This window comes from Pseudophryne corroboree, chromosome 3 (genome assembly GCF_028390025.1).
Source record: "Pseudophryne corroboree isolate aPseCor3 chromosome 3, aPseCor3.hap2, whole genome shotgun sequence".
In the NCBI taxonomy this organism is placed as follows: Eukaryota; Metazoa; Chordata; class Amphibia; order Anura; family Myobatrachidae; genus Pseudophryne; species Pseudophryne corroboree.
This window is the reverse complement of record NC_086446.1, coordinates 30,780,192-30,807,553: the sequence shown is the minus strand read 5'-3', so window position 1 is coordinate 30,807,553 and position 27,362 is coordinate 30,780,192. Positions and strand designations below refer to the sequence as shown.

The window sequence follows — 27,362 nt, the reverse complement described above, 5'->3', positions numbered from 1 at the left end:
GTTCCACCCCAAAATTAGAAACTTATATATATGTATACACACACTTTCACCTAATATACTCTTTACTTTCGTTTCTGCGCAGAAATCCCTTTCATTCAGTATCGCAGGCTAATCCCGAGGAGTTGCAACTAGAGAAGGATCTATTAGCTTAAAATTTTGGACACTGAGATTGATTTGCGCTATTATCGCGTTGCCTCCGTATCGCCTACTAAAACAATACTATCGTGTGATTTGTATTATGTGGGCGTACCCAGACGCTCCGTTGCGTAATATACGCTCCATGCGTCGGCACTTGCGTCGCGTACGCTAGTCTCACCCTTTGTTAGAGACACGTGTACACAAGCCAGGTATATCCACAGAAATACAACTAACACGTTTATATCAATGTAAATGATCTTCAACTGTAATCATCTACAGAACACCACACAGGTCTTTCCTCATATCAAAGCCGTGTGCGTGTTTTACAATTTATTCCTTAACGTATTAATATTACTTTTAACTACCAATAGCAACAAATCTTTCTCAGCACGTTATCAATGATAAATGGCAAACAGGAAGGCGAGGAGATGTGAAATTACACCGATGGAAAAAGAAATACAGGTGTGTGCGTGCGTGCGTGTGTGCGTACGCAAAACAGAAATAAACAGTTTTTAAAAGACAATAGCGTACTGTTCTTACCCTCCGGTTCCGGATTCCACCAGCACTCCTACAGTGTAGCGAAACAGACGCTTATCTAGTCAGCACCACTGTATCCCTCACCACCAATACGAATATGAAAGGATACTGCTTTCCCGCCCTTTGCTGACAGATAAAGTCTGTGATCGCTAGTGCGGGATATGTGGAGGACGGACGAGGCCCCAATTGATAATGCCGATTTATTACCTTATAAAATTCACTATATGTTGGTAAGAGACTCAGTACGCAATTGGCGTATGGGGTACTGTAAGGGTACACACTTAGCGTAGCGGACGCTTAGCCGTGGTCGAGACGCACATGCGGCACACTCGCTCACAGCTTAACGCTTGGTGTCGAGCACGCTATAGGCGGCCGGCTACCGTAATGCTACGCTACTAGCGTAGCAGACGCTCGTGACCACAAGGGGAATACGAGCGGCGCAGACGCTCACGGGATGACACTCAGTAAACCTTGTATGCAACACACTGAAAGGATATTCTTATACTGTAAACCTTGCACTGAAATACTGTAGCGATATAACGCTGCTTAACCTTGTGAATACTAAAGCTGCTTGAGCGATTTAGACGCTCCAATTACCCTCTGCAATGTAATAAACACACGATACCTTGCTAAGGTTCCAACACCTTTACTAACAATGTCTAGCTATGTAAAAAGGGGAAAACAGTTAACAGTTCATACACTACACACTAACATCAATATCTAAGCAGAATAACTACACATACATATACAATAGCGTCACAGTCTTATACAATAACAGAGAGAGAGAGAGAGAGAATATGGCAAATACAAACAGGGAATAAGTTGGTTACAGAGAATAACTTACACACACTGGGGAATGATCGCTGTGCAGTCCTAGTACCAGCTCCGAGTTAGTCAATGTTGAAAACCGTTTGTGGAGAAGACTGAGCTGGCCAGGCTGGCAGTTTCTTATATACACTGCGTACAGTATACTACAAAGGGACCTATAATCTCATTGTTCATTGGACACAGGAATGTCTCCCCGCATTATAACAAAAGGTCATAGGTTAGTTTGAACAGATGGGCTGTGACTATATCAAACTGCTCAGGTGGGAGGGAATCTCAAGATTCCCGCCGCATGGATAATGAACCGCAAATATAGTAAATGTCCAGAACCTATTAATAGACATAACTATACGCAGGAGCGATTAATCTTTACCTAACCAGCACCGGATTGTTGCTAATAAAATGTTCTTTAGTTAGGTACCAAACACAACTGCTCAAACCCTGTCTGACCCTTGGTATCATGCAAAGAGGAATTTCTCTGTCCAGCGACCAGTTACATTAAACAAACTTTCGGTTATTATTAAGGGGAACATTATCTATAAAACACACTATTTAGTTTAACTATGTAGCGATTGAGTCGCCCACCAGACGCACACAAACTCTACCGTAAATGCACATACCACGCGCCCGAGCGCATGGCCGTGGAGGCGCCGTCATGTAACTGCGAGTATGTGTACGCACGGGAGAGAATGTGCAGCGGGCAAGCGCATGGGGTGAATATATGGCAACGTGCAGCATGATATTTCTCTGACTTTGACAATATATATATATATATAGAGAGAGAAAGAGATATATATATATATATATATATAGATAGATAGATATAGATATAATCTGTGTACAACTATATTTCTTGACCCAAACGCACCTAGCCCAGGGTATAGAATATAGTGATAGGTATAGCTGGGAAACACTGAAAGTGAAATCACATAGCAGATACAGGCACACACAGTCACAAGCAATGCAGCAATGTTACTACAATAAAGCTGCACTGGACTAATATATCACAGCACAGCCCAAAGACTGGAGGATATAGCAGAATACTCGTACAATATAATCTGCAATATACACCTTTTCTCAACTGACGCTGTCTCAAAGACAGGCAGGATACTTCAGTGTAATATAATGCACAGCGCTGTGTACAGGTGGCTTTACATGGGAGACCTTATCCAACAATCCCGGAGACTTGCTGCTACTATGCTGTTAAGGTGGAGCCCAGTGTCTCTGTGAGGGAGAGTGAGGCAGCTCCAGGGCAGGAAATCTGTAGTAGATGGCGCCCTGAGCTGGGTGAGGGGCTACAGGTTAAGCGCCGCCTCCGCCATGCTGGTCTTCCACCCCAGGCACTATGGAGCCTTTTTTAGGTGTCAGTACACCTGATGTGTGCTCCGAATGCCCTGATGGTCTAGTGGGGTCCCTGCCCAGTGACAGTGTCCACGCCAGTGCCGCTGCCATCTCCCTAGGCCGCGGATGGAATGCGATTTAATGGCGGGTCCCGCTAGGAGACCCTCTTACTGGCCTCCCGGTAACAGCGACGCGATCCTGGAGAGTGTTCCGGGACTGTGCCTACGTCCGTGGATATCCACGCCGCAAGTACCCAGGAACCAGGCCAGCGGGAAATGTGGCGCTGCTTGGGAGGTAATGGAGCTGCGGCACTGAAGTCAGTCAGATTTAAAGTGCTGTCAGCCCTGAAGAAAAAAAGTAAATTTCTAGCAAAACGCTTTTAGGGCTGCCAGAGCAGCCCTCTTGTTTAGTGACCTGCTGCTGCAAGCACCAACTAAAAACTGAGATCACAGTGCCTGGAGGCAGGGTTATAGAGGAGGCCCCTATGCATCCTGGGGCAGCTAAAGCTTTACCTATTTGTGCCTCTGGATCCAGATTCACTCTACACCCCGATGTTTCCCAGTGGAAACCAAGTAACCTGCTGCAGAAAAGTATTTTATATTGAATATGGTAGAATACAGGTAACCAGTGGAGGGACTGACAGAGTGGATCCGCAGACCATGAATATCTAGCTAGCAAGATTAGCCTCGCAGCTGCATTTAGAATGGATTGTAGTAGTGAGATCCTATGTTTGGGAAGACCAGAATGAAGACTATTGCAATAATTAATGCAGGAGATGATGAGAGCATGGATTAGAGATTTTGTAAGGTATGGTCATATTTTGGATGTTTTTCAGATGCATGTATTAAGATTTTGAGACAGATTGAATGTGGGGAACAAAGGACAGTCCAGTGTCAAGAATGACACCTAGGCAGCGAGCTTGTGTGGTAGGATTTATTGTTGAGTTGTCAACAGTGATAGAGATATCAGGTTGGTAACTATTATTGGCTAGTGGAAATATAATTCATTCTGTTTTGGAAATATTAAGTTTGAGGTGGCGAGATGACATCCAAGATGAAACAGCAGAAAGGCATTCATTGACATTGACCAATAGAAGTGGTGACAAGTCTGGGGAGATTTGGGTATCATCCGCATACAGATGATACTGAAATCCCAAAAAGCTGATTTTTTTTTTACCAAGAGATGAGGTATAGATTGAGAAAAGCAGAGGACCCAAGACTGAGCCTTGCGGTACTCCAACGGATAGATGTAGCGAAGAGGAGGCGGATTCAGAGAAGTGGACACAAAGAGCAATTAGGTAGGATGAGAACCTAGAAAAAAGCCTGTGTCCTGAATATCTAGGGATTGTAGTGTTTGTATGAGAAGAGAGTGGTCAACAGTGTCATAAGAAGCAGAGAGATCAAGGAGAATGAGAATTGAGTAATGGCCTTTAGACTTCGCAGTGACCAGATCATTCACTACTTTAGTCAGTGGTGTCTATGTGGAATGTTGGGCATGATAGCCTGACTGAAGTGGGTCCAATAAGTTGTGAGTTAAGAAAGTGTGAGGTGAGTGTAGGCAAGTCGCTCATGTAGCTTGGAGGGGCATGGGAGCGGAGATGGGACGGTAGTTTGAGTCAGAAACAAATTGCGAAAATTTTAGAATAAAATAAAAAAGAATACCAAAAGGGGTAAAGACACACCAGAGTAAGGGAAGCAGGAAGGGAAGGAGTGAATGAAGGGATACAGCAGGAGTGTACAATTATGAGGTACATTGTCAAAGTCATACTTGCCTACTCTCCGGGATCCTGTGGGAGTCACTCCGTTTTTAAGGAAGTACCCTGCAGCCTCGGAAGAGGGGGCATCACTCCCGCATTCTGCCTACTTCCTAGTGAATCCTAGTTAATTGTGTAACTTTAGCCCTGCCCCTATACAAACACGGCCCAATCACGTCATTTTCCCATGAAGGGGCGGTGTCTGATGGAGCGATTAGCATGACACCGCCCACCTGCTGCTACTCTCCGGGCTTTTCACTCTGTTACCAGCCCATAGATCTGCTTACAGTGTTGTAATAATGCTTGTTCATCCTCAGTAGTAAATCATTATGAACAGAACATGCCATTCCTACATAAGGAGCTCCTGACCATATATGTACAGTCCTCACTTAACCTGCTGCTCTGATCCTGCAAGTTGTGCGCCATCACAGAAAAAGACATAGTTCTCCTGCTAGGATCTGATGGCTTGTTGAATGTGTGTCCTACTACACCTCTGAGGGACCCTGGGACAGCTACTGTGCCCTGGAGCCCCCACTACATGTCTGTGCTGGGAGCTTTTTGTGTATAACCTGGACTCTGGCTGCTGCCATGCCTTCTCCTCCATCACAGTGGCTGCTGATAAATCCTAGCCATACCTGGTTCTCTTCACCACTGCCGAGTGCTCCCTCTATTGCTTATTGTTCTTCTATGCCCAATAAGTATGTGAGGATCTGTCCTACCCTGTGATGCCCGCCTAGCCACTATAGAGGGTATGGACCAGCAACACCCTTGCTCGCAGTACACTTTGCCTCAATTTCACCCTTCTGATGCCTGCTTAACGAATTCCTCCACTTGAATGAATCATATAGGGAAAGACAGGAAGAATTCCCAGGAGACACTGCTCGTCCTGCTGCCACTCCATCCTGTGCCAACATGAGGCAGTTTCTTCAGCCCTCCGGTTCTACCTCAGCTGGTGACTCATCTTTGCCCCCTCCCCTCAGCTCTCCCTTTCCTCTGGCAACCCTTATAAGGCAGGTGAGCCCACCTGAGCCAAAACACACAGCTGGATGTTGGGGGTGTTTCAAAGATCCTATAACTACTGCAGTATATGCCGGCTAAACTCCATTATTTATTCAGACCAGGGGGGCTTACTTCCCGGTAGGGAAGCCTGGGACAATACCACTACAGTTATAGACCTAATACATTTTGCCACGGGTAGCCCTGTCCCTGTAATCCTTCTTTTGACTGACGCCAAAAAGGCTTTTGGCAGAGTTGACGGTCCACGCAGGCAGTACTGTCACACCTGAGCTTGGGTCTTTAATGCCAACATAGGATTATGGCGCCTTATCACCTCTGAGTTAGCATAGTGAAGATTAATATTTTACCCAGAGTTCAATATTTACTTCAGACTCTCCCGATCCAGATATCTAAGTAGTGGTTTTATGAGGTACGTACTCTGGTGAGGGACTTTGGGGGGTAGAAAACCTAATTTCAAGCATGCCATTTGTGCAGACATGAGCACATTGGAGGACTTCAACTCCCACACTATTCCACATATTACGATGCAATTATACTCGGATGGATAATGGACTGGATGAGGTCTTGGGAGGCCAGACAGTGGGTTAATTTGGAGGATGTTTCTTTCGCTATATCCATGGAGCCTGTTCTATCTCATCCTACGATAGAACCCATTGGGTGAACAAACTGAGGTGGCATTCTTGGATTTCTTCCTTATTCACTTCTGACCCTGCTCTTTGGCAACCCCAACTTCTCCTCGGGTACCTCCAGCGCTTTATTTCACACTTGGGCATAACAGGGTGTTTCTAGGGTCATCAGCTGGTGAATTGTTGGAGGGTGCTGCCTTTTGATTTTCTACAGACCAAATGGACATTGTCGGATGCCGAGATTTGGCTGTATTTTTATGATTGGCCTGCAGTAGACCACTGATACCTACTGAAATTCCTCAATAGCGCCGAAAAGTGGTCATCCAGTTACATTGGAAGTCTGTGGCCCCATCCTCTGAGAAGGAATGGTTTTCCGGGATAGCTTTATATATGGATATGGAAGATCACCGTTTTGGGGTGGTATGTAATGGAGTCTGCGATCGCCGGGTGTGCGGGATGCCGGACGATCTCTGACTTTTTTTTAAAGGGGCATTCATTTACAAGGCATGGTAATGCCTTGTAAATGATTACCCCTTTAAAGAAACATCCGAGATTTGCTGGCATGCCACACGTCGTGATCTCGGTCTCCATTACATCCCGCCCGTTGTGTGGAGAAACAAGGGAATTTTTGTTCTACCTGGTGCTTTTGGCTAGGCTTTAAATCATCTGCGGCCTACAAAGCAGCTTTGGTTTGAGTTCTAGGTATATTAGGTATGATGTGTCCCACCCCTCCGGGTGAGAGCAGGTAACTGAAGGCACCAAATCTGAATGCTGCAGAGCAGTGCAGGGGATAAGGATAGCACCGGAGCACACAAGGAATATGACACGGCAAACGCACTTGATAGCACTAGAATCACGCAAGGAAACTGGAACTGGTACCAGGAAACTGACACAATGATCTGGCCAGGGAAGGGCATTGACGTAAACCTAAATCATAGAGTCTCAGGTGCAGCCCCAGCTGCTAAATCAGGCAAGTATCCCAAGTTTTTATTTCCATGTTTAAAAATTAGGCACCATAAGCAGGCATGGTATCTGATCTGATGGCCTGAAAGTGCAGAAAGAAAATTCTACATAAGATATAAGTGTAGGATAAATACCATATGTGTTTGGCCAATGGGGTTAGGTCACCAAAATGATGCCAGTTTCCAGTAAATTTATTATCTAGGCAGAAAAAAGGGAAAGGGTTGTTTAGTTGGGATTAAATAAGCTATGTGAAATATTAGTAAAATTAATCAGTGCTTATTTAGCTACTGTTTAGCTCTTTCGAGAGACTATGCTGAATCAATAATCCCTGTAACATCACTCGCTTGTATACTCTTAAATAGAGGGAAAGAGATATACACACACATCCCTATCCAATTGATCCGTAATTATTTCCCAAGGACAATGCTACAGGGGAAACAGGGGAAAGGGAAACGAGAAGAGCACTATAAATTTTATAAAGGTTCTGTAACATATATGCTCCCTTTACACCAGTCTACTGTTCAAGACTGCAATGCTCCCAGGTAACAGGGGAGGGGGATACCAAACGTGGACAGTAGAAGCAGCCCGCACTGCTCTATCCATTCAGTCCCAGGTGGACGGCTCTTCCCTGCTCTCATTGTTCTCATTCACTGCCCAATAGGGCACATTGGACAAAAGCAGAAAGGGAATCTGTTTCCACACACCTGGGGCTCTTTTCCATCTTCACCTGTACCTTGGTTATAAAATGCTATAAAATGTTATAAATGCACTTATCTTAACAAGCATATACAGGCCTGTTTGTGAACACAAAGCAAATGACATCAGCTTACAGCCTGTCTAGCAAATATATTTATCTCTAGAAAGCATAATTAACATTAGCCCCTTTCTTCTAATTGATAGTGTCTACACAAAATGGATTATATCACCGCTTAGAACAAGAAAACAATCAATTCAATGTGCTGACAAATTAGCCCTAATCACGAACCAGAGAGTGATTTCTAGCAATACTTGCACAAGATCCCTTATATCAGGGCGATATCTGCCTACGGTTTCTGTATGAATTTGAATCACAGTTGAATTAATATCCCAGGGAGATATTTGCCCACAGTTTCTGTGTGAATTTGAATCACAGTTGAATTAATATCCCAGGGAGATATTTGCCCACAGTTTCTGTATGAATTTGAATCACAGTTGAATTAATATCCCAGGGAGATATTTGCCCACAGTTTCTGTATGAATTTGAATCACAGTTGAATTAATATCCCAGGGAGATATTTGCCCACAGTTTCTGTATGAATTTGAATCACAGTTGAATTAATATCCCAGGGAGATATTTGCCCACAGTTTCTGTGTGAATTTGAGCAATAGCTGAATTAACCCTTCCTTCTAAATAATATTGAGTGACATGATATCACTGGAGCAGATTAACGGGTAATTTTTATTACATTAACCCTTTCGTTACCAGGACACAGTATGAATGTCTACCTTTTTATTCATACTATGGAATTATTGGCACCTGAACGACAGAAAGAGGAGCCTTTGGCTGTTTATATCAGTCAGTAATAGGGTTTTTAATAGGGTTTCCCTCCTGACACAAATACTTGAGACAGTGTAATTATTATCTGTTCTCTAGTACTGGTTGTCCTGTCAGCGATACACTGTTGCGGAATGGTGGATGCAAAACTTGTATCAAATTACAGTAACACTGTTACTGCAGTCTTGAACAGTAGACTGGTGTAAAGGGTGCATATATGTTACAGAACCTTTATAAAATTTATAGTGCTCTTCTCGTTTCCCTTTCCCCTGTTTCCCCTGTAGCATTATCCTTGGGAAATAATTACGGATCAATTGGATAGGGATGTGTGTGTATATCTCTTTCCCTCTATTTAAGAGTATACAAGCGAGTGATGTTACAGGGATTATTGTTTCAGCATAGTCTCTCGAAAGAGCTAAACAATAGCTAAATAAGCACTGATTAATTTTACTAATATTTCACATAGCTTATTTAATCCCAACTAAACAACCCTTTCCCTTTTTTTGCCTAGATAATAAATTTACTGGAAACTGGCATCATTTTGGTGACCTAACCCCATTGGCAAAACACATATGGTATTTATCCTACACTTATATCTTATGTAGAATTTTCTTTCTGCACTTTCAGGCCATCAGATCAGATACCATGCCTGCTTATGGTGCCTATTTTTTTAAACATGGAAATAAAAATTTAAAATATTTTAATATAGAATAATCATTTCAAAAGAGTGCGCCACACACTAAGCCTCTTTTTAGTGGTAGGCCCACTAGTGGCTCACACTAATAATCTCCCCCTAAAAAATACTATAACTCAGCTTAGTGGCGCACCTCCAACCCCCATTGATTCTCACAAGGACCTCCCACTGGCCCTGATTGTAAATCTTTCTTTAAATGGTTGGTTAGTCTATTGATATCCTCTAATTTTTGCTCACCTGTGCAGTGTCTTTTGGACCTTGTGTCCCTTCTCTAGAAAAGTATCCCAAGTTGTCATGATCACAGACAGACCATGGAACTGACTGGTAGGCATCCCAGGAGAGAGCAGCACCACTGGTAGGGAATGGTACTGCAACTGATCGTGTCAGCTCTATCCTAGTCTGTGGCAGCACCCCCTAGCTTTTTTTTAACAGATTTTATTGGCAAGATGATATACAGAGTCAGTGAAATGACCTATACATAGGCCTCAAGAAAACACCCAATAAAATAATGTCATGACACAAGTCAATATACAAATAAGCAAATAAGAGGCTAATAATATACAGTACATGAACATTTGATGGAGAACAAAGAAAGATTAGTGCAGTAAAGAAACCATATATAATCATCCATTTTATGTTTTCTGGAAGACTTGTGAACCATTTTAAAGAGAGACAAACAAAGATGAAAAGGAAAGAAAGAGAAACGAGAAAGCTGGGAGAGCAGAAGTGGGTGTGAAAAGTTGGGGGGAAGGGGGTAACCCTACCGGTTGAATTTTCATCCAGATGGGTGCAGAAACCTAAAATAGGTATTAAGTAAACATAGGTCACTAGGTCGGGAATTAATCACGTAAATGCAGGAGTGACATTGAAATAAGAGGAGAAAAAAGAAGGAAGTATCTGGCATTAAAGGGTATCTGGAGTGACAAAATTGAACCGGCTAGAGTCACAACTTCTTTCCATAATGGAATTATTTTCGGGCAAGCCCACCAAATATGAAAAAAAGAGCCATCCGCCTGTTTACAGCGCCAACATAATAGGGAGATCTCTGGTGCATTCTATTAAATCTAGTAGGGACGTAGTGCCACCTATAGAATATAAGCATTTTCTTTCAATCTAACAGAAATAGAACTACAAGCAATATTAGAATAAATTTCAGACCAGTCATCTGTGTCAAGAGTTTCACCCAAATCTGACTCCCAAGCTCTTTCATGTGAATACCTAGTATCCAAAGAATGGGGAGAGAGTAACGTATATAAAGTGGAAATGAGTCCTTTAGTGGATTCCTTACGAAACGCCAAATTTTCAAAAGAAGATAGAGGTCTAGAGGTAAGTCTTGCTACAAATGAGGAATGAAAATGTCTAATTTGTAAGTATTGAAAGAAATATTTGTGTGGAATCAAGTATTTAGCCTGGATCTCAGTGAATGTCGGAAAGGACGGGGTTCAGGTGAACTTATTAATTAGCTTATTTCCACTATTTTGCCAGCAAGTAAATGCATCAGGAGAACATCCAGGGCGAAAGCTGGGGTTATCAAACAGCGGAATCAGAGGAATAGGATACGGTGCCAAATTAAACTGTTTATTAGCCAAGTCCCAAACATCTAAAGTCTGGGCTACCATAGGATGACCGGCGACTGATTTGGGATGGGTCGACCTAGGGTGCCACAACAAAGAAGAAACTGAGTGCACATTAAGGGCATTGTATTCTATTGCTACCCAAATTCGGTCAGAGTGAGGGCTATTCCACAAAATACACTGCGCCAACCTAGCTGCCATATAATAGTATTTGAAATGGGGAACACCCAAACCACCCTCGGAGGTGTGTCTGGGGATAACTGAGCGTTTCACTGTAGGGTTGTATTGTGTTCAAGAAGCTTGAAGATACAGGGAGGTACACAAATCGAAAGTGTTTGGAAAAGAGAGTCTCAGCAATAAATTAATTTTAATAGCATTGACTCGCCCAATCCACGAAATATGATGTCCTCCCCATTCCTCCATGTCCTTCTGAAATTGAGTGAACACTTTTGGATAATTTGCTTGATATAGTTGCCAATAGTTTTTGGTAATTGAAATCCCCTAAATAGGACAAGTGGCATCTATTCTAACCAAACTGGAAGAATTGTTCAAGAGAAGCCTTAACCATTATAGGGGATATAAAAGTCGAGGACCTCAATTTTTTTGCTGATTAATCTTATAACCTGAAAGTATTCCATCATTTCTCTAAATAAATGCAGAAAGGAGTGGGCTGGGTCCGAGATCGTGAGTAGGAAATCTGCGTACAGGGCAATTTTATGTTCGTTGTAACCTATTTTAATACCTTTAATATTTGAATTAGTGCGAATACTAGCTGCTAGTGGTTCAATAGTCAGAGCGAAAGTAAGGGGGGATAGGAGGCATCCCTGGCGAGTCCCATTAGAAATCAAGAAAGGAGAGGAAGCTACCCCGTTGGCCAACACAGTTGCTCTTGGTTTATCATAAAGGACAGAGATTCCCCGTAAAAATCGATCGTCTAAACCTACAGTTTGGAGGGTATGAAACAAAAGGGCCAATGAACCTGATCGAAAGCCTTCTCAGCGTCCAATCCCAGGACCAAGGCTGGCACTTTCTGCTTATGAATAGCATGGATCAAGTCAATCGTGCAGCGAGTGTTATCAAAAGCTTGACGGCTGGTTATAAAACCAACTTGGTCTGGGTGGTGTCAAAGTCAGAAAAATATCACGCTGCACGTTGCCATATATTCACCTCATGCGCTTGCCCGCTGCACATGCACTTTCACTGGCGTGCGTGCACATACTCGCAAATGCGTGACGGCGCCTCTGCGTGCGTGCGCTCGAGCGCATGGTATGTGCACTTACGGTAGAGTTTGTGTGCGTCTAGCGAGCGACTCAATCGCTCTTTAATAAATTCATATAGCAGGTTTTATTAGTAATGTTCCCCTTAGTAATAACTGTAAGTTTGTTTAATGTGACTTGTTCACGGACTTGGGAATCCCTCTTTACGTGGTACAAAGGGTCTGATTAAGGTAGAACAGTTGTGTCTGGTACCTAACCGAAGAGTATTTTAATAGCAACAATCCGGTGTTGGTTAGGTATAGATTAAACGCTCCTGCGTATAGTTATGGCCATTAGTAATTTCTGGACATATCCTATATTTGCAGTTCATTATCCATGCGGCGGGAATCCGGAGATTCCCTCCCACCTGAGCAGTTTGATATAGTCACAGCCCACCTGTTCAAACTAACCTATGACCTTTTGTTATGATGCGAGGAGACATTCCTGTGTCCAATGAACAATGAGATTATAGGTCCCTTTGTAGTATACTGGATGAAGGGTATATAAAATCAGCCAGCCTGGGCAGCTCTCTCTCACACTCCACAAACGGTTTTCATCTTGACTAACTTGGAGCTGGTACCAGGAAATAGCGCAGCGATCATTCCCAGTGTGCGTAAGTAATTCTCTGTAATCATCTCGCTCTATGTTTTGTATTGGCCATTCTCTCTCCCTCTCTCTATCTCTTTCTGATATAGTATAAGACTGTAACTTTATTGTATATTTCTGTCTAGATAATCTGTTAGAATTATATGTTAGTTTGTAGTGTATGACCTGTGAACTGTTTATCTTTTTCGTTATAACTAAAAGCATGTTAGTAAAGGTGTTGGATCCTTAGCACGGTATTGTGTGTTCATTATATTGCAGTGGGTAATAGGAGCGTTTCGATCGCTCAAACAGCTATAGTATTAACAAGGTTAAACTGCGTTATATCGCTACAGAGTTTCAGTACTAGGTTTACAGCATAAGAGTATCCTTTCTGTGTGTTACATTCAAGGGTTATTAATTGTCATCTTGTGAGCGTCTGCGCCGCTCGTGATCTCCTCGTGGTCTTGAGCGTCCGCTACGCTGGTAGCGTATCATTACGGTAGTCGGCAGCCCATAGCGTGCTTGACTCTACGCATTAAGCCGTGAGCGAACGTGCCGCTCGTGCGTCTCGACCACGGCTAAGCGTCTGTTACGCTAAGTGCGTACCCTTACGGTATCTCGTACGCCAATAGCGTACTTAGTCTCTTACCCATATTTAGTGAAGGTTATAAGGTAATCAAATAGGCATTATCAATTGGCGGCTCGTCCGTCCTCCACATATCCGCACCAGCGAAATACAGACTTTATCTGCCAGCAAGGGCGGGAAGGCAGTAGTACTGGCTAGATAAGCGTCTGTTTTGCTACGTCGTAGGAGTGCTGGTGGAATTCCGGAGCCGGAGGTAAGAACAATACGCTATTGTCTTTTTTAAAACTGTTTTATTTCTGTCTTGCGTACGCACGCACGCATACATCTGCATTTCTTTTCATTCGTGTATTTTCACATATCACTCTCCTGTTTGCCATTTCATAATTGATAACGTGCTAAGAAAGATTTGTTGCTATTGGTAGTTAAAGAGTAAAAATAATACATTAAGGGGTAATTTGTAAAACACGCACACAGCCTTGCCTGAAGACATAAGGGAAGACCTGTGTGGTACTCGGTAGATGATTACATTTAAAGATCATCTACATTGATATAAACGTGTTAATTGTATTTCTGTGGACATATCTGGCTGGTGTACACGTGTCTCTAACAAAAGGGTGAGACTAGTGTACGCGACGCAAGGGCCGACGCACGGAGCGTATATTACGCAACGGAGCGTCTGGGTATGCCCACACAATACAAATCACACGATAGTATTATTTTAACAGGCGAAAAGGAGGCAACGCGATAAATAGCGCAAGTCAATTTTAGTGTCCAAAATTTTAAGCTAATAGATCCTTCTCTAATTTGCGACTCATCTGGACTAGACTGTGGTACTGAATGAAAGGGATTTCTGCGCAGAAACGAAAGTAGTGTATATGAGGTGAAAGAGTGTGTATACATATATATATAAGTTTCTAAAATTTTTGGGTTGAACCACAGGAAATCATCGAGTTCTCGTGAGGTACATACGTGTAAGTGACTGCATGGTGGCTTGGGAGGCATCCCTTGTTAAACATTTAAAAAAGAGCATTAGAGTATAGCAGACTAGGAGGTCTACTGTAGCACAGACCAGGAGGTCCAGACAGACCAGGAGGTCTAGGTACAGCAGACTAAGAAGTCCGCTATAGATAAAAGGAGCACAACACCAGAAAGGGTTGGTGCGGAACCCATATAGGCCATTAAAGCTCAGGCTGAAGGAATTCGCAGCCGCAATTTTCGATTCCGTTGGTCGCTCCGCACATAAAATTAGTTGCTTATGTGCAGAACGATTGTACCGCACGTAATTGTGTGCATTAGTTAGTAACCTGACCCAGTACCATTTGCGTATGCTAGGGGTCATAAACGCTATTTGTACATTCTAACGTGATTTGTGTAATTTTTTTATTTTAAGGGAGGTTTGCTGGTCACTCGGGAATTCTCTAACAACCGATACTTGCTGGGGACTGGTAGGTCCAAGACGCCCCAGTAAGTAAAGGTTCATAGGGGCCCTAGGTTGGGTACAGCAGCTCTGAGTCAGTGATTGCAGTACTGGCCAACGTGGGCGAGGAGTGAGTGGAGTACTCGGTAAACTTCGCCGCCGGCCTACCCCGGACATCTTGGTTTTTGTAAGGGTTCGCTGAAGACCCTGATTTGAAGGTCAGAGGTAGTGAAAGCAACACCTGCAAAGATGGGGGCCAGTTGTTCAGGTAGGGGGCGATCAACCTCGGTTCGGGTTGACTTAGTAGACCGACCAATCGGGTCGGCAAGGTATGTAATGTGTGAGAAATACGGTTCACACACAGAGGTTTTGTGCGATGAATGGGAAAGAATGACTGTGCATGATGGGGAAAAGTTCCCACGGGTAGGCAGTTTTAGCCCAGATGTGTTACAAAATCTAAGGAGAAGGATATCTCATTAAATCTGCAAAGAGACGGATCAAATATTATGATTATTTACAGTTATGGCAACAGGAAGGTGAAATACAAGGAGGATTAGCTTATACAGCTGACTCTCACTGTGATAAGAAAAATATGGCAACAAGAGAGAAGGTGATTACAGAGAATGGCACACTGGTGTATGATAAAAATGCACTTAGCAACTGTATTATAGATGATAAGAATAATTGTAATAAATGTAACAATGATAATTGTAATACTGTTAAATGTACAACTATTAACCCATGCAAGTTGCACCCCATGTTAAACTTCCCTCAGGATTACCAGCAAGAAAGTGAGCCCAGCACGATGTCGGCACCTTTTCCAGCAGCCATCATACAAGACATCCAGGTGGACGCGACCAAATCGGTAAAGGCAGTAATCAAACCCCCTAACGGAGGGTCAGGTGAGGTCGTGTCCACAGGTACGTACGGTGTTATATATCACGCACAAACAAATGTACCTCATATTGTAGAACCAACACAAGATGATGTAGTTGAATTTAATCCTGTCAGGGTGATCGCAGTCCCAGATGGGAAGATTGATGCTCAGGGAATCATTCCCGCCAGGAGCTGTGTAATGCCCTGCCCCTGGTCTCAGACAGAATTAAGGACAATTATGTCTGAATTTCCTGATCCTAGGAAAAATCTAGTCGCATGTCAAAGGTTTATTAAAGAACTAGGAAACTCCACAGAACCCACCAACAAAGATTGGCGGACAGTACTGAGGGCATGTTTGCCCTCCAGTGTTGACTCTGCGAAATTTATTGCTGATTGTAAATTAGACACAGAAGTACCTCAAACGGAGGAACACAATCAGGAATGTATTAAGCAGATCAACCGACAGTTGGGAGTATATTTCCCTGCCGTTGTCAAGTGGAATGAAATTTTCTCCATAAGACAAAACGAAGGGGAAAGTATTTCTAATTATTTCAATCGAACACTGCAAGTAATGGCTAGAAACACTGGGATCACGGACATCAAAACTAATGCACAGCATAGAGAAATAGCGGTTAAGGTATTAATGGATGGTTTAAAGGAGGTATTGAGAACAAGGGTACAGACCACCAACCCAAACTGGAGAAATATCTCGGTGGCCGCATTAAGAGAGGCTGCTATTGATCATGATCGGAATATCACCAGACACAGGGAGTCACACAGTAATAAGCTGATGGCCGTAAGTATACAGGCTCTAACCACAAGGCCACTCCAGCATAAGCCCCAAACCCCTGCGAGAAATTCAAATGTGGTAGTCTGTTACAAATGTCATAAAGAGGGACACTTTGCAAGAGATTGTAGATCAAGAAATATACAAAAGTCATACCAACCCCCTAGACAAGAACACGAGCAGAATTATGACACACGAAATCGTAACCAGGGATCATATAGGAAGAAGTTTGGGCCGCACCTGTAATAAGTTGCAATCAGGAAAGGTGATCATTAGGACTGATAGTAAGCCTGAGGTTACAGTTAATAAAATTGGGAGGTCAGTTTCTTGTAGACACAGGAACGGCCGGGTAAACGTTGTAAATTTATCTATAAATGTTTTTTTTCCCCCATCTCTGATGGTCATCGGCAGGACTCAAACATTACATAGCTACTTGGTCTTTGCAGAAGTCTACCAAACCCCAGCGTGACCTACCAGCATCGATGTATCCTGGCCAGATATAAAGGGTGGAGTATGGAAATGCTGGTGGGAGGGACTGCGCAAAGATACCAATGGATGTGTTGGTGTGACAGCCTGATAATGTTTTTTTGTTTGTTGCTTAATGAAAAAATGTGATGAATTGTTCTCTCTCGTTTGTTTTTTTTTCTCTCTCTCTCTCTCTTCTCTCTCATGTTTTCATGTTTTAAAGATGGTATGTCACACATCAGTTAGACAAATGGTAATGCAAGATTTTTGCTCCTTACAGAGAGATCGCTGATTTGGAAGGAATATTGCATCACCGGAGTGTTCGTTTGGAGGACTGAGAGACAGCACCTTTGAGATGACAGCAGAACAAGAAGAACAACAAAACTAGAGGACATAAGACATCGTAACATTTTTCTTTCCCCTCAAAGTATTTTTTGTACCCCCATTACAAATTTCTTTCTCCTCCTGTAAGATGGACTCGCCCCAAGAGACTGCAGTCCGTATTTTCCTGTTGACCATGATGTTGACCAGAGCAGTCTGTTTCGGTGAGAGTACCAGTGAGGTCGAGAAAGGATCCGGAATGGGTTTCTGATGACTGAGACGGAGGTGTAAATTTCCAATAGCAACACAATCACAGAGCAAAGGCGAGTACCGGAAACGATCTAGCAGCCATGTTATTTGTAAACATTGTGAAGGATTGTTAGCTAAAGAGAACTGCATCTGTAGGCATTGTGATAAAGTAGTTGAGGATGGGTGCATCAAGAAATGTCAATCCAGTTTTAATATGCATATGGATCGGCATCCATTGAGTGACTATCACTCCTTAGTGAGTAAAGTATTAAATCAGACAGACTGTTGGGTATGCTCTCAAGTACCTCAAGGCCATAGCAAATCAGGGCTAGTACCATTCCCTTTAACGGTAGGAGAGGTACTTGAGCTAAGTGGTGGGAGGCCGGTGGACAAGAGGTTTAATATCTCTAGTCCTCCTAGTTTGAAGCTCCACCAATACCATGTGGATAGATCCCTAGTGTGCTTTAACATTTCCAATCCCCGAAAGCCGGGAAATTGGGAAGTGTCATGGAGTAATCAAACCATGACATTCTCACATAGAGCCGACAGATTGCCCGTAGATACAGAACTTATATGCCAGATAGCTGATCATAGGAAATTCTTTCGGTATAGGTACACCTTAGGAAGTAGGATCATGCGAGTTGGAGAAGTATCACCAAGATACTGTGCACATGTCGTACAAACAGATACGTGTACTAAACAGATGGGAGAATTAGGGTTAGGAGATTTCATATGGAAAATTTGTAATATGGTTATGTCATACTCCGTCCCATATGTTCTCCCCGATGATGCATATTTCATATGCGGGAGGAAGGCGTATAAGTGGCTTGCCCCAAACTCAGAAGGGTTATGTTATATTGGAAAAGTACTGCCTGAGGTAATGACTGTATCCCACACTAAAATGAAAGATATTCACCGTGGTGCCCCAGCTCCTTATACTCACACTCATTACGAGCACGTCGTTAAAAGGCAATTGATAGAGAAAACAGAGCATCCGGCCTCTGACCTGATCCATGGATCCACCGGGATTCAAGTCCTACTCGCGTTAGATATCACTCGCACCGCCAGAGGAGTGTTGAATTATAGATATATATCTGCGCTTGCAAATTTATTAGACAATATCACTGAAATGTATGACGACACGTTCAGGTATACTGGGAGAGAGTTACAAGCCTACAAAACAGAACTGGTTCAGCATAGGATGATTCTCAATTATCTCACAGCTGTGACCGGCGGGTATTGTGTTACCTTGGCTACTCAATATGGAATAAAGTGTTGCACGTATATTACAAACAGCATGAAGGACCTAGCCGAGGTCATAGATCAAAAGATGGATGACATCTTGCAATTAAAATGGGAGTTTCGAAGGAAACACAATCTCACCCTTGCTGCTGTGGGTAATGAGCTGACCAGTTGGGTGTCATGGTTGAACCCACGAAATTGGTTCTCTGGTTTAGGAGAATGGGCCCAAAGTATTATCATGGATGTAGGTAAATTTCTTTTGTGTATTCTGGGTGTCATCATATTGGTCGGTCTGATATTTAGATGCGTTCGGGTTTTAACGAAGTGCAAACGTAGCGCCCGAGTGATGAGTTTAAGAAGTGAAGACACTGTAATAACAACGACTAATTTGATTTATGACCCAACGATAGAGACAATGTTGTGATGAAAATGTGATTCCACGGTCCGTTTCTTTCACCCGTTTCTCCTTTGTTTTCCTCCAAGGTAAAAAGACATCCGCTTGGAAGAAGAATTTGACAACCTTTTACACAGACCACTGATGGACAATGCCCTAGACCCCCCATATCCCTAGTGACTTTAACTTTTACGCTAGCCCAAAACTTTAAAAATTGTAAGTCTATGGACATTGAGAAAGCTTTTTGCTCAAGCAATTATAGCAAAAGCATCGGGAGACTACAGTCAACATGTACATCGAGACAAGACACCAGACAAGACTTCAATCAACAAATGTATATTAAACTCACATAGTTTATGACTGCATTTACCATAATTGCTCCTTATCTTAATTTCTACAACCTTCAGGTAATGACACACATAGTCGATAGGGAATATAGGCACAGATATCAGCACTCACATATACCCCCATTCATGTATCATCAACTAAAATGTGCTCCCCCATTTTGTTGCAACCAAAAGCCGAAAAGAGCTCGGTAAAGTTTGACAGCCCATCCACAGACCCTTAATACGGGATAAGAAAGAATTCAAATGTAAACTTCGCGATACTTCGAAGCTTGATTTAAAACACGTACGGCACGATGATACATGACCCCCCAAACATGGATTCATACACACATGCTTCTGCTATCTCACTAGGTCATACCCTTTTCCCACCTTCTTCTCTCCTCCCCTACCCAATCATAGAAATGTATTTACATATGACATATATTTTTCTCTTTTTGAACTGTTTTAGGAAGTGGCAGTTATTGGTGACTGCCAAAGGGTGGACTGTCAAAGTCAGAAAAATATCACGCTGCACGTAGCCATATAGGCACCTCATGCGCTTGCTCGCTGCACATGCACTTTCACTGGCGTGCGTGCACATACTCGCAAATGTGTGACGGCGCCTCTGCGGGCGTGCGCTCGAGCGCATGGTATGTGCACTTACGGTAGAGTTTGTGTGCGTCTAGCGAGCGACTCAATCGCTCTTTAATAAATTCATATAGCAGGTTTTATTAGTAATGTTCCCCTTAGTAATAACTGTAAGTTTGTTTAATGTGACTTGTTCACGGACTTGGGAATCCCTCTTTACGTGGTACAAAGGGTCTGATTAAGGTAGAACAGTTGTGTCTGGTACCTAACCGAAGAGTATTTTAATAGCAACAATCCGGTGTTGGTTAGGTATAGATTAAACGCTCCTGCGTATAGTTATGGCCATTAGTAATTTCTGGACATATCCTATATTTGCAGTTCATTATCCATGCGGCGGGAATACGGAGATTCCCTCCCACCTGAGCTGTTTGTAATAGTCACAGCCCACCTGTTCAAAGCCACCTATGACCTTTTGTTATGATGCGAGGAGACATTCCTGTGTCCAATGAACAATGAGATTATAGGTCCCTTTGTAGTATACTGGATGAAGGGTATATAAGATCAGCCAGCCTGGGCAGCTCTCTCTCACACTCCACAAACGGTTTTCATCTTGACTAACTTGGAGCTGGTACCAGGAAATAGCGCAGCGATCATTCCCAGTGTGCGTAAGTAATTCTCTGTAATCATCTCGCTCTATGTTTTGTATTGGCCATTCTCTCTCCCTCTCTCTATCTCTTTCTGATATAGTATAAGACTGTAACTTTATTGTATATTTCTGTCTAGATAATCTGTTAGAATTATATGTTAGTTTGTAGTGTATGACCTGTGAACTGTTTATCCTTTTCGTTATAACTAAAAGCATGTTAGTAAAGGTGTTGGATCCTTAGCACGGTATTGTGTGTTCATTATATTGCAGTGGGTAATAGGAGCGTCTCGATCGCTCAAACAGCTATAGTATTAACAAGGTTAAACTGCGTTATATCGCTACAGAGTTTCAGTACTAGGTTTACAGCATAAGAGTATCCTTTCTGTGTGTTACATTCAAGGGTTATTAATTGTCATCTTGTGAGCGTCTGCGCCGCTCGTGATCTCCTCGTGGTCTCGAGCGTCCGCTACGCTGGTAGCGTATCATTACGGTAGTCGGCAGCCCATAGCGTGCTTGACTCTACGCATTAAGCCGTGAGCGAACGTGACGCTCGTGCGTCTCGACCACGGCTAAGCGTCTGTTACGCTAAGTGCGTACCCTTACGGTATCTCGTACGCCAATAGCGTACTTAGTCTCTTACCCATATTTAGTGAAGGTTATAAGGTAATCAAATAGGCATTATCAGTGGACTAGCGAAGGAAGTAACGGTCCTAACCTGTTCGCCAACACTTTCGCATAAATTTTAATGTCTACGTTCAACAATGAAATAAGGTGATAATTGGTAACTAATTCTGGGTGCCGTCCTGGTTTCAGTATAACAACTATATTGGCCAGAGGTTAGAGGGTCGAAAGAAGCACCCTTGAGAAGGTCATTAAAGAAAACTTTTAAAAAAGGAGTAAGGACTGGGTCAAGTTTCTTATAATATTGGGGGGTAAACCCATCGGGATCCGGTGCAGGGGTAGATTTGAGTCCCTTAATGACAGATACAATTTTTTCTTCTGAGATGTCCGTATTCAATTTCAGTAACTACTGCTCGCTAAGTTAAGGAAATTAGAGCCCAATTCAGACCTGATTGCTAGGGTGCGTTTTTTGCATACCTGCGATCAGGTAGTCGACGCCTACAGGGGGAGGGGGTAGTCGCTGTGCAGGGGTGCGATCGCTTGTGTAGAGAGCTTCACAAACAAAAGTTTGTGCAGGATCTGCACAGCTCAGGACTTACTCAGCCGTAGCGATGATCCGGTCCGGAGCCGACGTCAGGATCCCTTCCTACAAATGCCTGGACACGCCTGCATTTTCACGGACACTCCCTGGAAACGGTCAGTTGACTCCTGACAATCTTCTTGCGATTGCCAGTGCGATCGCTTTCTTCGTACTTCTCATCGCTGTCCGGCGTTCCCCGTCGCTGGCGGGGCCTCGCACCTGCGCATTGCGGGGCATACGCATGCGCAGTTCAGACCCGATCACTGCTGAGCGAAAACGCACAGCAGCGATCGGGTCTGAATCACCCCCTAAGTCGCTAGAGAAGAAGGTGGACAAAGAAGGAGCCTCTGGCGGGTTATGTGGAGAAGAATTAGCTAAATCATGCAAGTTCTCGTAATAAGAATGGAATTCAGACACTATGCGCAGGGGATCATAAGAAACTACTCCCGAATACTGTCCCTTGATCTTATGAATCAAACTGGACATCCTTTTTTTGACTAAGTTTACTCGCTAGTACCGTATTTGCTTTGTCCGCTGTATCATAGTATTTTTCCTGAAGCCTTTCTAAGATATTAGACGATTTACATGATAGGATAGCATTGAGTCTACCTTTGAGTGAATTCATTTGAACCAGCAACACCGAGGTGGGATGTTGTTTGTGTTGGTCAAGAAGGGAAGAGATTTCCTTATCTAAATCAGATTTTTCTTTATGAGCTTGTTTACGATGAAAAGATGCTTTACTAATAAGTTTATCTCTAATTGAAGCTTTATGAGCTTACTATATAACACCTTTAGTAAGCTCATCAGACATGTTAAACTAAAAAAACTCGGAAATGGCAGCTTTAATTTCTTGAAAAATGGAAGGATCCAACAGTATACTATCATCTAGACCAGTGGTTCTCAATCTCGGTCTTCACGTACCCCCAACAGTTCATGTTTTCCAGGTCACCTAGCAATTGAACAGGTGTATTTATTACTCACTGACACATTTTCAAAGACCCACAGGTGGAGCAAATTATTTCACTTACAATCCTGTGAGGAGACCTGGAAAACTGTTGGGGGTACCTGAGGGCCGAGGTTGAGAACCACTGATCTAGATGCCAAGGGACTTATGTCGAAAAGCAAGAAAATCAAGCAAAATATAGGGGGCCGCATGGTCTGTCCATGAGAAAGGTGTAATACCTGCCGCTGTAACTATGGGAGCAAAGGCTCGAGAGACAAAGGTCATGTCGATATGAGAATAGAGTTGATGAGGACCAGAGAAATGCGTAGAATCCCTAGCAGTTGAATTTTTAAGGCGCCAGGAATCTAAAACAGACAGCCTAGTTAAGCCATTATCCAGATTATGAGTAGTACTTCCGAGGAGTGTTTGAAAGGGTATGGGGCGGTTTTATCAAGGGTGGGATCAATCACAGTGTTAAAATCTCCACCGATAATCAAATGCCCTTGTGTTAATTTCTCGACGAGTTTAAATAATTTAGAAAAAAATAATAATTTTGACTGGTATTGGGCGCATATAGATCAACTAAGGTTATTGTTTCGTCCTTATGGAGCCCAGTAAAATAAGATATCTTCCCTCCAGGTCCGCAACAAGTTTTGAGAGGACAAATGGAAGCTGGTTGGAAAATAAGACAGACCCCCCCCCCTTTTTTTACATGAGGCCGAAGCAAAATAGGTTTGAGGAAAATGCTTGCTCTTTAATTGAGAATGGTCACCCGTCAAGTGCGTCTCTTGTAGTAGTATTATATCTGCTTCTTCACGTCTACAGGCTCCTAAGACCAACGTGTGACGTCTAGGGGAATTGAGACCATTAACATTTACAGAAAGGACCTTTACACCTATAATAAGTCAGATTTGCAAAAAACTTCCACATCTCCAAATTGGAATACAGCCTGAAGCAATGAAGACCGGTCGGGTTGGAAGAGGAGGAGGGAAGGGGTGGGTGGGTGGGGGGGGGGGGGGCCAAGAAAAGAGAAAAAGAAGCCCTAAACAGGCCAAAACCCTGAAAGTAATAGACCCTAGAACAGGGAATAAAAACAAAAGACATTGCATAATATCTCACACAAGAACACGAAGGGTAGTTAAATTAATGTGAATATGAAGGGGGGAGGTAATATAAGACTAGGACATTAACCGGACCAGAGGCCCTCATTTGCATATAAACATGAGAGACAAGAGAAAAGGGAAAGTACATACCTGTTCCACCACAAAATGGGAGGAAGAGGAGCAAATATGTAACATCACATATCCATCTAACAGAGACAGTGTCAAAGTAAACTAAAACTAAAAAGGGTACTCTAGGTACAATCTACAGAAAACTCGCTAAGAGTGCAGCTCTTACTAAAGCAAGCATAAAGAGAAAGCACATGTAAAATAGTCAGATTAGGCAATGCAGTAAAACTTAACAGTGCTAGCTACTCGGTAATAAGTATGTGGCAAAATCAAAAATATAGTACATAGAGCAAAAGAAAAAAAGAAAGTGGGAAAATTATCAGAGACATGCCATGAAGGTACTTTTAGATATCAAACTCTATATCAGGGAGGAGCAGAGATGTCATCTCTACACCGCGGTACCCACGTCCACTGGGCTTGCGATGGTCGAGGTAGCTGGGGTTGTGTAGACTCATGAGGAGGGCCAGGGCAAGATGAATCTGGATGAATATCTAAGTCCCCCAACAATTTTTGACCCTGTTCCAATGTCTTAGCTGTTTGGACAATATTGTCAGCCAAGACCTGCAATTGAGACAGAAAGTTCCAGCAATATTTCACATTGTGCTGACATAATATTATGGTGATAGGTTGCAAGTCCCTCCTCTTTTTAATTATAAGGGGAGCAAGATCTTGAAATATCTGGACGGTCATATCACGGTACGTGATATTTGGGGTATCTCTGGTTGTGACAACCAATTTCTCCTTGGTGCGACAATAGTGTAACCTCATAATGATATCTCTGGGCTGTTGACCCATGGACAGTTTTGCCCGGAGGGCACGATGAGCTCTGTCCAAAAGCAGTTCATCATCTCGTAAATCGGGGAGGATATGTTTAAAGAAATCTCGGAGGAAAGTCGGAAGACTGGAGGGAGAGGCCGAGTCCGGCACATTTCTGATTTTCAGGCTGTTCTTCCTTGATCTATTTTCCAGATCCTCCTGCTTTTCTTTGAGGTGATTGATTTCTGAACACAGAAGGGACAGTTCCCTATCAACTACACCCTGATACCAACATAGATTATCAGTCTTAGTCTCTAGGGCATCTGTACGGGTACCGAGGGCATTCAAATCATCCACTGCCCTTTTAAGTTCCTGTTGAAAGGACACTATGCATCTCAGGCGGAGAAGCAGGTGGAGATGAGGCTTGTCTATCAGGCTGTTGTGAAGACGCTTTGGTTTTAGGAGTGAACATAGCAGGTGTGATGGTATTGGTATTTTTCTGTGTTTAATGGGGGTGAGAAAGAGAGAAGAAGAAAAAAGGTGGGGTAGATACGGAGACAGAACCCTTTGATGCAATAGAAGATGTAAGGGCCTCTGGAGGGTGCAGTTAAATCATCACATGTTGAAGGTAGGCAATAGCATATACTTCCCCCACGGAGAATTCTTATCTGAATGTCAATGTCCTCAGGAGGGAGCCAAAGGAGCAGAAACAATGGACAGAGACAAATCTGGAAGCAGTGTGCAGCTTTCTGGCATTAGTGTAATACTCATTCCAACTCCACACCCTTAGAATCCTGAGCATTAGCAGTGAACAGTGAGAGGGGTGTAGGGGTGAGGGATACTAGGTGTGGGCCGTCCAGCGGTCCCAACACCTCTGACATCTCCTGTATACACAACTAAGTATGGAGCTCACACTGGGAGAGAGCAGGGGCAGAGATATAATGGCCGTCGCTCAGCATCAATAAGCTCCGGCTCACCCCTTCCTGCAGTGGCAGTCAGATGCAGGGCGCCAGTGAGGTGAGAAGGGAGAAAGGATTCCGCTGAATGAGGGAGAACAGCGGGTGTGCCACTATAAGGGAGCGCCGGACTGTCCCATAGCCAGGCATGGCAGCATACACTGTGGAGGCTCACCTCGTGTCTGGCCACAGCAGCATCTGCAGGGCAGTTCGGGCCAGCAGTTAGGGACTTCCTAGTTTGTCAGCAGTAGCATGCAGCGGTCAGAGGGAAGGCGGCTCTGACACATCCAGCGACTCCACGGCTAGTCAGGTCAGCGATAGCTAGGCAGGTTCCACATCTGGAGAGGCCGGTCCCGGCACTTGAGTCCGCGGATTCTGTATAGGGGGTAGGCCGCAACCTGCAAGGGCACGAAAATCGTGTCCCACGGCTCCGCGGTTACCCCCGCTGTGCCTCACCTCGGTCCCTTGTATCACAGGAGGGAGAGGGGCTCCAATAGTGGAATCTCTGAGGGGTATACGGGGTAAAAGGGCTATTTGAGCTCAGGCGCTCAACCAAGCTGCTTCCTCTCAGCTTGGCAGCTAGGCAACGCCCCTAGCACACCCTATCTTTTAATAAATTGTACAATTATAGAAATTACTAAATATCTAGGAGTTAACACAAGAGTGATATTCTTCTCCAATTTCAAATTAGGTTAAAAATTTTCCTTATACGTAGATAGTTATACATGAAAAGAAAGAAATGCCATATATAGTGTAGTATTTTAGGCAAAAGTGAATTTATTCAGTTAAAAATTGCATAAAATGCTCATATCCAATAAAAGTGACAAGTTCACTCTATAGTAAAATTGGAACCGTACCGTGTCGGGCTCCCAGCATGGAGCAATGAAAAGAGTAAGAATTGGAAGGTTCCGGAATTCCTCCCTCCTCCCTTCACGCAAAACACTGGCCGCTGGACCTGGCAGGGTTCTCCTGTTGTTCTAAAATGCAGGTAAGTGGATCATTAGATGCCCCCAACGCGTTTCGAGTTGTATATAACTCTTCCTCAGGGCAGAATCTGCGAGACATAGGATTTATTTTGGAACTATTTCACTAACACCATCACGTGACTTTTTGTTTAAAGGGTGGGAGCGCCAACGGTGTATCTAACATTATTTGTTGTCCATTAGTCGTTTGGGTGATTGGGAGTCACCAGAATACACCTAGGCTGCTTCTGTGTCCACCAAGCGCTATTTTCTGTTCCACCCATATATTTTCTACAAGAGTGATATTACCAGAGACTAATTATCCAGTGCAACAAACACTCTCACTCTTTTCCTATCCACTATTTGTTATCCTACCAAAAGTGTACACATAAAATCCAATTTACATATTTCCAATCAACATTAACGGGCCCTATGTAGCCCACTCCCATGCCCCCCACTGCTCTGCAACCATTGCTGCTCCACTCTATACCGCCCATTTTTCTGCCTGATCCTCCACCCCATCTTGTCCGGCCCTGCCCCCTTGGCTGTATACTTACCTCCCACTGGGTTCTTTT

The 27,362-nt window shown here is 43.4% G+C and overlaps 1 protein-coding gene across 1 annotated transcript in view; it reads right to left on the bottom strand.

Annotated features, from left to right (window-relative positions):
- LOC135054597 (oocyte zinc finger protein XlCOF6.1-like) overlaps window positions 1–27,362 on the bottom strand; it is a 219,385-nt gene that overhangs the window by 127,361 nt on the left and 64,662 nt on the right. The gene's annotated exons all lie outside the window — the stretch shown is intronic.